Raw genomic sequence first — 12,905 nt, forward strand, 5'->3', positions numbered from 1 at the left:
CTAGGAAGAGACAGTCAGCCTCTCCGCCTTACTCCCACTTGCCCAGGCAGTGGGTAGCAAAAGAACTTGCTCCTAAAATGGGGAGGGGCAGTCCATGTCAGTACTTTTGCTGAACAGCTGCGATGGCTTTTGTATGTGGGAGGAAGAGAGAGACGTCACATCTTGAAGACTGATACGAGCTCACCTTGGGAAGCTGCACATGCAACATTCCTCCTTCAACACCCTCCAGGCAGAATGAAAAAGAGAACATCTACAAAAAATATTGGTTTGTAAAGACATTATTCCCTTCAGCAGAGAATAGTAAGACCTGAACCTGACTTTTTTTCTTTTTAAGATTTTATTTAAAATATTAAAATAAAAGACTTAACTTATTTGAGAGAGAGAACATGAGTAGGAGAAGGGGTAGAGGGAGGAAGAAAGAGGAAGACTCTCCGCTGAGCAGTAGCCCAATGCCGGGCTTGATTCCAGTACCTCAAGATCATGACCTGAGCTGAAGGCAGTCACTTAACCAACTGAGGCACCCAGGCCCCCCATTGAAACCTGAATTTTTAACAGTGATGAGAAAGCCATAAAAAGTTGAGTAATGTCTTAGAAAAAGCCACATTGTAATTCTATACCTAGCAAAATATCCTTCAGAAATGAGGATGAGATAAAAATGTGTTTAGAAAACAAACACTGAGAAAGAAGATCACCACCAACAAACCCACACAAAGAATTGTTCAAGGGAGTTATGCAGGCTAAAGGAAAAATGATCGCACATGGAAGCAGAGAAATGTAAGAATATGAGCAATGAGAAAGATAAACACAAGATCAATACATAAACTCAACTGTATTATAAATATCATCTAAAATTTTAGATGGTAAAGTTTATAATAACAAAATATTGCCTACCTAAGATCTCGGCATATCAAACTGTATATGATTTCTGAGAAGAATTAAGTAAAGCCTAAATAAATGGAAAGCTACATGAAATTAATGGCCAGGTAGATTTATGAATAAAAACACGTCAGTTCTTCCCAAATTGATGTATAGACTCATTACAGTCCTAATAAGAATCTCGGCATTTTTTGGTAAAAATTGACAAGCTGATTTCAAATGTTATGTGTAATTGCAAAAGACCAGGAGTACCCAAGAGAATCTTGGAGAAGAACAAAGCTGGAGGGCCTGTTCCTACTATATATCACCTCTTATTATTAAGATAAAATAATTATTAGAAGAAAATGATATGGCTTTGACTGTAGGATAGACCAATGGAAAAGAATGGAGTCCAGAAACAGACCTACACATATGTGGTCACTTGATCTATGACAAAAGTGTGATACTACAGTGCAGTGAGGGAAGGATGATCTTGTCAGGAAGTTGTGCTGGGCCAACTGGATATTCATACAGACAACAGTGTATCTTGCCTCCTAGCTATACATACCCAAACATTACTTTCGCATGGACTGTAGGCGGGTAAAACAATGAAGCTGCTACAAGATAACATCAGAGAATATTCTTATGATCCCGGGGTAGGCAAATATTTGTTAAACTGGACAGAAGAAAGGATGCCTTTAATATAAGAGGGGTATCTACTTCCTCTCTTCTCTTTTCTTTTTCCTTTTCTACCTCATTTCATCCTCTGCAGACTGTTTACAGTCCCATCTTTTCTCCAATATGACTCTGTGCCTTTTACTCTAGGCAGAGGCTGCTACTTGCTGACCACTACCTATTCTTCCTTCTCTCTCAGATACACAGAGTCCGCTTTTTTCTAGCATAATGTAATCAAGAGATGGTATTTCCCAGCCTCCTTTGTAGCTAGGTGGGGCTATGCCTATAGTTCTGACCAAAGAAATACACATTAAAGAACAGATGAGACTTTGGGGAAAATCTCTTGAGAAATGAAGGCTATTCCTCTTTCTCCCTCCCTTCTCCATCCTGCTGCTTAAATTCTGAGTGAGATGACTGAAGCTTGAGATGTCCTCTTAGAACACTGAGAAGACATGTTAAACAGAGGTAAGCAGCAAAGTGGAAGAAACTTGGATTTCTGACAGCCATGGAAACTTCAACCCTGCCTAGAACTTCCTACCTTTGAACTTCCTTCATATGTAGGAGAAATATTTTTTATTAAAGACACCAGCTATTTTCACCATGCTGAAACTTGCCTTCCCTCCCCATTCCACTTGGATGTAAATAGACGTTGCTGGTTATGGCCACGGTACCCTTCCATTGCATGAATATACTGGAACTTATTTAACCAACCCCTGATGGATGGATAATTAAGTTCTTTCCAACTTTTTGTTATACATAAAACTAGAGTTAACATCCTTATAGATATATTTTGCTGCCTATGTGGGCATTTCTATAGTATAAATAGCTAGAAATAGATTTATTCGGTGACAGAATGTGCACATTTAACATTTTGAGAAATGCCACCAGAAAGATGATACTAACTTACAGCCCCATCAGTAAAGTGCCTGTGACCCTCCCACCAACCCTGAATCGTTCAATAATTTTGCCACTCAGATAGACACATTTTATCTTTCTTTACTTTGATTACTGGTAAAGAGGAACATCGTTTCATGTTTATTGGTCATTTGCACTTCCTATTGTGAATTGTGTTTGCTTATTTTTCTTTTTTAAATTTTGAAATTATAAATGACTACCATCCCATTGTACAAAACTTAAATAACACACAACTGTAAGAGCAAAGAGAGACGCTTTTCTCCAGTGTTTCCAATCACATTCCACCATCCACAGTTTTATGTACATCTACCTAGTCTTTTTCCATACATTTCCATATGAATATACATACACATACAAATGCTATTTTTATATGAATAGAATCATATATATGTACTGTTCCACAGCTTGCTTTATTTTTAAATAGGATTCAGTACTACAAAAAACTCAATATTTAACTATCCTCTTATCTTTTCTCTTGCTATTACATTCCCAAAGCAAACATCTTTTTAATATATTTGTGGGCATGTGTGTGAATTTCTTTGGATGGAGTTGTATAAGGTAGATCGTTGGGTCAAAGGATGTGCTTTCTGGTAGACCCATCTTAGTTTTCCCAAGGTCTGTATAACTTTCTCCTTTCACCAAGTGTATGGAAAGTGCTCATTTCTCCACAAGCCTTACCTACATTTGATAATTTTTAGCTGATGGCCAAAAAAGAAAAAAAAAAGAATCATTTTGTATTTCCCTGACTAATGGTGAGGTCGAAGCTGTTTTCATGTTTATTGGCCATCTGTAGTTTTATCAGGATTGCTTGTTGGTGTCCTTTACCTACAAGAGCTTTTCTATTGGGTTATATGTGGATATATGTTGGTTTTTTGTTCAGCATCTCTTTCCCTAGCCCCTGGTAAGAGAATTCTTATTTATTGTGAGGCATCCATTCCCTGTGGATTCAAAGATGAGTGAAGGCCTGGCCTTCCTGAGTCCTGCAGCTCCTTAGCCACAGTGGTGAAAGAACGGGCATGTAATTCAAGGCAGTCTAAACAGAGCTTTCAATAGAACTTCTGTGAGCACTATTGCTTCTGCAAGCTTCTGCAGAGATCTCACAAACTAAGAACTGTGTAAGCCTGAATTTGTACCATGTGCAGTGTCTGAGGAGAAACTCAGAGACTGGCAGAAAGCAATGAGAACTCAGTTCTGTTGTCCTTTTTGGGGCTCTACCTAAAGCCTTTTAAAGTACTTTTAAAAAGTACTCTACCTAAAGCTAAAGTACTTTTAGCTGTACCTAAAGTCCGACCTGCTTCTAAATGCCAAAGTTTTGGGAGCCAATAAAGTCCCTTTATTGTTTAAGATAATTGAATTGTGTTCCTATTCTGGTTAATATAGGTTATTTGTATTTTCTTACTGGTTTCTAGAAAAGTTTGTGGTTTTTAAATTCTAGACTTACACTTTATGCACAATATTGATTAATAAAATTAGCACAGCCTTCCAAAAAAAAAAAAAAAGACACCAGCTATTTAAATCATAATCTATTTTAGGGTGCCTGGGTAGCTCAATGGCTTTAATAAATAAAATCTTTTAAAAAATCATAACACCTTTTAATGGTTTACTTAAACTTACATACTAATTAGAATTCTTTTTTTCTAAAGGTTTTATTTATTTATTTGGCAGAGAGAGATCACAAGTAGGCAGAGAGGCTGGGAGAAAGGGAGGGGAAAGCAGGCTCCCTGCTGAGCAGAGAGCCCTACGCTGGGCTCCATCCTAAGATCCTGAGATCATGACCTGAGTCAAAGGCAGAGCCTTAATCCACTGAGACACCCAGATGTCCCCTAATTAGAACTCTTAAAGACCATGATTACTTTATTTATTTACTTATTTTATTTTAAAGATTTTATTTATTCATTGGAGAGAGAGAGAGCACAAGCAAGGGGAGTGGCAGAGGGAGAAGCAGATTCCTCACTTAGCAGGAAGCCCCATATGGGGTTCATCCCATGACCCAGGGTTCCATTCCAGGACTCGGAGATCATGACCTGAGTTGAAGGCAGAGGTTTAACCATCTGAGCCACCCAGGTGCCCCCACATGATTACTTTAAATATAGTTGGAAAAGGGGCATCTGGGTGGCTCAGTTGGTTAAGCGGCTGACTCTTGATTTAGGCTCAGGTTGAGATCTTGGGGTCCTGGGATTGAGCCCCGTGCAAGGCTCTGCACTCAGCAGGGAATCTGCTTCAGGATTCTCTCTTACCCTCTGCCCCTCCCCCCTGTACGCTCTCTCTCTTTCTAAAATAAATAAGTAAATAAATAAAAAAAAAAGATAAAGGGGTGCCTGGGTGGCTCAGTGGGTTAAAACCTCTGCCTTCAGCTGGGGTCATGGTCCCAGGGTCCTGGGATGGAGCCCCGCTTGGGGCTCTCTGCTAAGCGGGGAGCCTGCTTCCTCCTCTCTGCCTCTCTGCCTACTTGTGATCTCTCTGTCAAAAAAAAAAAAAAAAAAAAACTTAAAAAAAAAAGAAAGAAAAAGCCATATAGTGCACTGTACTCTGTTGGTTGAAGCAGTTTTAAGCCCACCCAGAGAATATATAGGTCCCCTATCTCTTTAGGGGAAATACATAAAAAAATTTGAGGCTAACTTTTACAACTGCCACAAAAAATATATAAAATTTGCATATATTTTTATACAAAATTTAAGTAAATGTAAAAATCTTTGAAATTCAGTGTCTTCAAGAAATTATTTTTTTCTAATATAGTAAAAATTACCTGCCAAATTTCGCCTGGGTGGCTCAGTGGGTTAAAGCCTCTGCCTTTCGCTCAGGTCATGATCCCAGGATCCTGGGATCGAGCCCCGCATCGGGCTCTCTGCTTGGCAGGGAGCCTGCTTCCTCCTCTCTCTCTCTCTCTCTCTGCCTGCCTCTCTCCCTACTTGTGATCTGTATCTGTCAAATAAATAAATAAAATCTTTAAAAAAAAAAAAATTACCTGCCAAATTTAAAGGCAAGGCGAAGCATAAATAATACTGAATCTCAAAATTTAAATTTATTTAAATGAAGTTGAAAATTTTAACTCAAGCTTAAAAAACTTAATTAGGTCTTGTTAAATATTGTTATAAACATGAAACTCTTTATAATTGTAGCTGCCAATGAGAAGAATAGGAGCTGTGTGTCATATATGTTACATCCAGACTGCCATGCATACAAACTTAGGATGTAATTGTTTAATATCACAAATTGTTCCTCAGTTGCCACGTGTAACTGTTGTAAAACCTGTGCAAAATTTTGAGTAGTGGATATAAGGAGTTCAAGAAAATGAACACTTTGCTCTATTAGAAAATACTTCACCATTCAAAACCTCTATTGCAGTCATTTTATTTGAGAAGAAAGATATGATGATTTAATTTTTTTTCCTAATTATTTCTCCAAACAAATTCTCCCCCATTCTGAAACAAGGCCCATCTCTGATATCAGCAGTGTCTCAGTCTTCAAGTCCGCATTTGGATACTGTCATCTTTTCTTCAGGGACACAGCGTAAGAGATACGGCAGAGCTTTTCTTCTGGGGCCTGAACTGTGTGAATCATAGCAGCAGACGGGGAACATTGTGAGTTGCCCAGTGCCATCCCTGAGCACATGTCTCCTCAGGGACAGAAGTGTCTGTGTGATTTTCACTAAATTCACCATTTTGGGTTTCTGGTTTATGGGTCCCTGTAAGATGTAGGAATAAGGAATAATAACCCCTTACCGGGGTTAGAAGGTGGTGCCACCTCTCTGGAGCATGACCTTTTAAATTTTGTCTGTTTGGTCACTCTCACTGCTAGCTCTAGTTCAGAGTTTATAATCCAGGAAGCTTCCAAGAACGTGAAATTCCTTCAAGAGTGTTTCCACAGTAAATTATGGCCCAGTTCAGTTCAGAAGTTGATGGGCTGTCAATTTTTTCCCTGTAGTGCTTAGTCCAACAAATGCAGTCCAATGGTGGGATCTGTCTGGGTAAAATATGGAGGAACTCCAGCGTCTGGAAATGTGATCACACTTGTACTCACAATGTTTCCTGACCTTTAGAATTGAGTGATAGTTTTGGTTCATCGAATTTTCTTAATTATTTAAGGGGGGAAAGGGGGCTTGTTTAACCAAGAGGAACCCTTGTATCAATGAGCTTAGACAACTTCCAAAAGATGAGGTTTCCATTTCCATTTACTTTCTAGAAATTTCCTCTCCATATCTGAGAATTGTAGTCAGAATTCAGTCTAGAGATGATTCAAGATACCTACCTCCTATGTGGAAATTGTTTAGAAATTTCCTCTGGTTCACTCTATGCAATTTGTACTTCATAATCATATTTATTTTAATTAATACCCATTTCTTTGTGGAAAGATTCTTTCACTAGTCAATCAGCCATAAGGCTGATTGTGGGGAGAATGAAATCTCTTTACCTCCTCTTTCCCTGTATATTGGTCTAATCGATACTTATATTCAATATCGATCTTTATTTATTTATTTAAGATTTATTTAACAGAGGGGCGCCTGGGTGGCTCAGCGGGTTAAAGCCTCTGCCTTCAGCTCAGGTCATGATCCCAGGGTCCTGGGATCGAGCCCTGCATCAGGCTCTCTGCTTGGCGGGGAGCCTGCTTCCTCCTCTCTCTCTCTCTCTCTCTCTCTCTGCCTGCCTCTCTGCCTGCTTGTGGTCTCTATCTGTCAAATAAGTGAATCTTTAAAAAAAAAAAAAAAGATTTATTTAACAGAGAGAGAGATCACAAGCAGGCAGAGAGAGAGGGGGAAGCAGACTCTCCGCTGAGCAGAGAGTCTGACATGGGCCTTGATCCCAGGACCCTGAGACCACGACCTGAGCTGAAGGCAGAGGCTTAACCCACTGAGCCACCCAGATGCCCCTATTTATTTGTTTTTTTTTTTTTTTAAGAGGGGTGGAGGGGCAGAGGTTGGAGATCCGTTCCAGTGTGGAGCCTAATGCGGGGTTGATCTCACAACACTGAGATCATGACCAGAGCTGAAATCAAGAGTCAGACACTTAACTGATTGAGTCACCCAGGCGCCCCTCAATATCAATATTTATAATTCATTTAAATGCAGGGATTGAGGTTCAATTCCTAAGACAGCAGCGCAATTCCAGAGGAGGAGAAAGCAAAGCACGGAACTCATGGCTTTCTCCCCATGATTCTTTAGTCTTGCGGCTACTTCAATTTTTTTTTTCTTTTTTCAATTTTTTTCTTTTTTTTTTTCTTCTGCTAAATTTTTAAAAACTTTTACCCTTTTCTTTTTTAACGTTTTTTGACTAGTTTATCTAAATATATATATATTTTCTTTCTTTTTTATATTTTTTCTTTATTTGTTTTATTTTTAAAATTTTTTTCTTTTTTTTTTTTTCAGAACCTGTTTTTATCCCCTTTCTCCCCCCCACAATTAGGGGTCTCTTCTGATTTGGTTACAGCGCATTTTTCTGGGGTCTTTGCCACCCTTTTAGTATTTTATTTGCTCCTTCATATCCTCTTATCTGGACAAAATGACAAGGCGGAAAAAATCACAAACAAAAGAACAAGAGACAGTACCGAAGGCTAGGGACTTAATCAACACAGACATTGGTAATATGTCAGATCAAGAGTTCAGAATGACAATTCTGAACATTCTAGCCGGGCTCGAAAAAGGCATGGAAGATATTAGAGAAACCCTCTCTGGAGATATTAAAGCCCTTTCTGGAGAAATTAGAGAACTAAAATCTAACCAAGTTGAAATCAAAAAAGCTATTAATGAGGTGCAATCAAAAATGGAGGCTCTCACTGCTAGGATCAATGAGGCAGAAGAAAGAATTAGTGATATAGAAGACCAAATGACAGAGAATAAAGAAGCCGAACAAAAGAGGGACAAACAGCTACTGGACCATGAGGGGAGAATTCGAGAGATAAGTGACACCATAAGACGAAACAACATTAGAATAATTGGGATTCCAGAAGAAGAAGAAACAGAGAGGGGGGCAGAAGGTATATTGGAGAGAATTATTGGAGAGAATTTCCCTAATATGGCAAAGGGAACAAGCATCAAAATCCAGGAGATGCAGAGAACCCCCCTCAAAGTCAACAAGAATAGGTCCACACCCCGTCACCTAATAGTAAAATTTACAAGTCTTAGTGACAAAGAGAAAATCCTGAAAGCAGCCCGAGAAAAGAAGTCTGTAACATACAATGGTAAAAATATTAGATTGGCAGCAGACTTATCCACAGAGACCTGGCAGGCCAGGAAGAGCTGGCGTGATATATTCAGAGCACTAAATGAGAAAAACATGCAGCCAAGAATACTCTATCCAGCTAGGCTATCATTGAAAATAGAAGGAGAGATAAAAAGCTTCCAGGACAAACAAAAACTGAAAGAATTTGCAAACACCAAACCAGCTCTACAGGAAATATTGAAAGGGGTCCTCTAAGCAAAGAGAGAGCCTAAAAGTAGTAGATCAGAAAGGTACAGAGACAATATACAGTAACAGTCACCTTACAGACTAATAATGGCACTAAATTCATATCTCTCAATAGTTACCCTGAATGTTAATGGGCTAAATGCCCCAATCAAAAGACACAGGGTATCAGAATGGATAAAAAAACAAAACCCATCAGTATGTTGCCTACAAGAAACTCATTTTAGACGCGAAGACACCTCCAGGTTTAAAGTGAGGGGGTGGAAAACAATTTACCATGCTAATGGGCATCAGAAGAAAGCTGGGGTGGCAATCCTTATATCAGATCAATTAGATTTTAAGCCAAAGACTATAATAAGAGATGAGGAAGGACACTATATCCTACTCAAAGGGTCTGTCCAACAAGAAGATCTAACAATTTTAAATATCTATGCCCCTAACGTGGGAGCAGCCAACTATATCAACCAATTAATAACAAAATCAAAGAAACACATCAATAATAATACAATAATAGTAGGGGACTTTAACACTCCCCTCACTGAAATGGACAGATCATCCAAGCAAAAGATCAACAAGGAAATAAAGGCCTTAAATGACACACTGGACCAGATGGACATCACAGATATATTCAGAACATTTCATCCCAAAGCAACAGAATACACATTCTTCTCTAGTGCACATGGAACCTTCTCCAGAATAGATCACATCCTGGGTCACAAATCAGGTCTCAACCGGTATCAAAAGATTAGGATTATTCCCTGCATATTTTCAGACCACAATGCTCTGAAGCTAGAACTCAATCACAAGACGAAAGCTGGAAAGAACCCAAATACATGGAGACTAAACAGCATCCTTCTAAAGAATGAATGGGTCAACCAGGAAATTAAAGAAGAATTGAAAAAATTCATGGAAACAAATGATAATGAAAACACAACAGTTCAAAATCTGTGGGACACAGCAAAGGCAGTCCTGAGAGGAAAATATATGGCGGTACAAGCCTTTCTCAAGAAACAAGAAAGGTCTCAAGTACACAACCTAACCCTACACGTAAAGGAGCTGGAGAAAGAACAAGAAAGAAACCCTAAACCCAGCAGGAGAAGAGAAATCATAAAGATCAGAGCAGAAATCAATGAAATAGAAACCAAAAAAACAATAGAAAAAATCAATGAAACTAGGAGCTGGTTCTTTGAAAGAATCAATAAGATTGATAAACCCCTGGCCAGACTCGTCAAAAAGAAAAGAGAAAGGACCCAAATAAATAAAATCATGAATGAAAGAGGAGTCACAACTAACACCAAAGAAATACAGACAATTATAAGAACATACTATGAGCAACTCTACGCCAACAAATTTGACAATCTGGAAGAAATGGATGCATTCCTAGAGACATATAAACTACCACAACTGAACCAGGAAGAAATAGAAAACCTGAACAGGCCCATAACCAGTAAGGAGATTGAAACAGTCATCAAAAATCTCCAAACAAACAAAAGCCCAGGGCCAGACGGCTTCCCAGGGGAGTTCTACCAAACATTTAAAGAAGAACTAATTCCTATTCTCCTGAAACTGTTCCAAAAAATAGAAATGGAAGGAAAACTTCCAAACTCATTTTATGAGGCCAGCATCACCTTGATCCCAAAACCAGACAAGGATCCCACCAAAAAAGAGAACTACAGACCAATATCCTTGATGAACACAGACGCAAAAATTCTCGCCAAAATACTAGCCAATAGGATTCAACAGTACATTAAAAGGATTATTCACCACGATCAAGTGGGATTTATTCCAGGGCTGCAGGGTTGGTTCAGCATCCGCAAATCAATCAATGTGATACAACACATTAATAAAAGAAAGAACAAGAACCATATGATACTCTCAATAGATGCTGAAAAAGCATTTGACAAAGTACAGCATCCCTTCCTGATCAAAACTCTTCAAAGTGTAGGGATAGAGGGCACATACCTCAATATTATCAAAGCCATCTATGAAAAACCCACCGCAAATATCATTCTCAATGGAGAAAAAATGAAAGCTTTTCTGCTAAGGTCAGGAACACGGCAGGGATGTCCATTATCACCACTGCTATTCAACATAGTACTAGAAGTCAGCAATCAGACAACAAAAAGAAATTAAAGGCATCCAAATTGGTAAAGAAGAAGTCAAACTATCACTCTTCGCAGATGATATGATACTATATGTGGAAAACCCAAAAGACTCCACCCCAAAACTGCTAGAACTTGTACAGGAATTCAGTAAAGTGTCAGGATATAAAATCAATGCACAGAAATCAGTTGCATTTCTGTACACCAACAACAAGACAGAAGAAAGAGAAATTAAGGAGTCAATCCCATTTACAATTGTACCCAAAACTATAAGATACCTAGGAATAAACCTAACCAAAGAGGCTAAGAATCTATACACAGAAAATTATAAAGTACTCATGAAAGAAATTGAGGAAGACACAAAGAAATGGAAAAATGTTCCATGCTCCTGGATTGGAAGAATAAATATTGTGAAAATGTCTATGCTACCTAAAGCAATCTACACATTTAATGCAATCCCTATCAAAATACCATCCATTTTTTTCAAAGAAATGGAACAAATAATCCTCAAATTTATATGGAACCAGAAAAGACCTCGAATAGCCAAAGGAATATTGAAAAACAAAGCCAAAGTTGGTGGCATCACAATTCCGGACTTCAAGTTCTATTACAAAGCTGTCATCATCAAGACAGCATGGTACTGGCACAAAAACAGACACATCGATCAGTGGAACAGAATAGAGAGCCCAGAAATAGACCCTCAACTCTATGGTCAACTAATCTTCGACAAAGCAGGAAAGAATGTCCAATGGAAAAAAAGACAGCCTCTTCAATAAATGGTGCTGGGAAAATTGGACAGCCACATGCAGAAAAATGAAATTGGACCACTTCCTTACACCACACACGAAAATAGACTCCAAATGGATGAAGGACCTCAATGTGAGAAAGGAATCCATCCAAATCCTTGAGGAGAATGCAGGCAGCAACCTCTTCGACCTCAGCCGTAGCAACATCTTCCTAGGAACAATGGCAAAGGCAAGGGAAGCAAGGGCAAAAATGAACTATTGGGATTTCATCAAGATCAAAAGCTTTTTCACAGCAAAGGAAACAGTTAACAAAACCAAAAGACAACTGACAGAATGGGAGAAGATATTTGCAAACGACATATCAGATAAAGGGCTAGTATCCAAAATCTATAAGGAACTTAGCAAACTCAACACCCAAAGAACAAACAATCCAATCAAGAAATGGGCAGAGGACATGAACAGACATTTCTGCCAAGAAGACATCCAGATGGCCAACAGACACATGAAAAAGTGCTCCACGTCACTCGGCATCAGGGAAATACAAATCAAAACCACAATGAGATATCACCTCACACCAGTCAGAATGGCTAAAATTAACAAGTCAGGAAATGACAGATGCTGGCGAGGATGTGGAGAAAGGGGAACCCTCCTCCACTGTTGGTGGGAATGCAAGCTGGTGCAACCACTCTGGAAAACAGCATGGAGGTTCCTCAAAATGTTGAAAATAGAACTACCCTATGACCCAGCAATTGCACTACTGGGTATTTACCCTAAAGATACAAACATAGTGATCCGAAGGGGCACGTGTGCCCGAATGTTTATAGCAGCAATGTCTACAATAGCCAAACTATGGAAAGAACCTAGATGTCCATCAACAGATGAATGGATAAAGAAGATGTGGTATATATACACAATGGAATACTATGCAGCCATCAAAAGAAATGAAATCTTGCCATTTGCGACAACATGGATGGAACTAGAGCGTATCATGCTTAGTGAAATAAGTCAATCGGAGAAAGACAACTATCATATGATTTCCCTGATATGAGGACATGGAGAAGCAACATGGGGGGTTAGGGGGATAGGAGAAGAATAAATGAAACAAGATGGGATTGGGAGGGAGACAAACCATAAATGACTCTTAATCTCACAAAACAAACTGGGGGTTGCTGGGGGGAGGTGGGATTGGGAGAGGGGGAGGGAGCTATGGACAT

Source organism: Meles meles, chromosome 13 (assembly GCF_922984935.1).
Source record: "Meles meles chromosome 13, mMelMel3.1 paternal haplotype, whole genome shotgun sequence".
NCBI classification, from domain to species: domain Eukaryota; kingdom Metazoa; phylum Chordata; class Mammalia; order Carnivora; family Mustelidae; genus Meles; species Meles meles.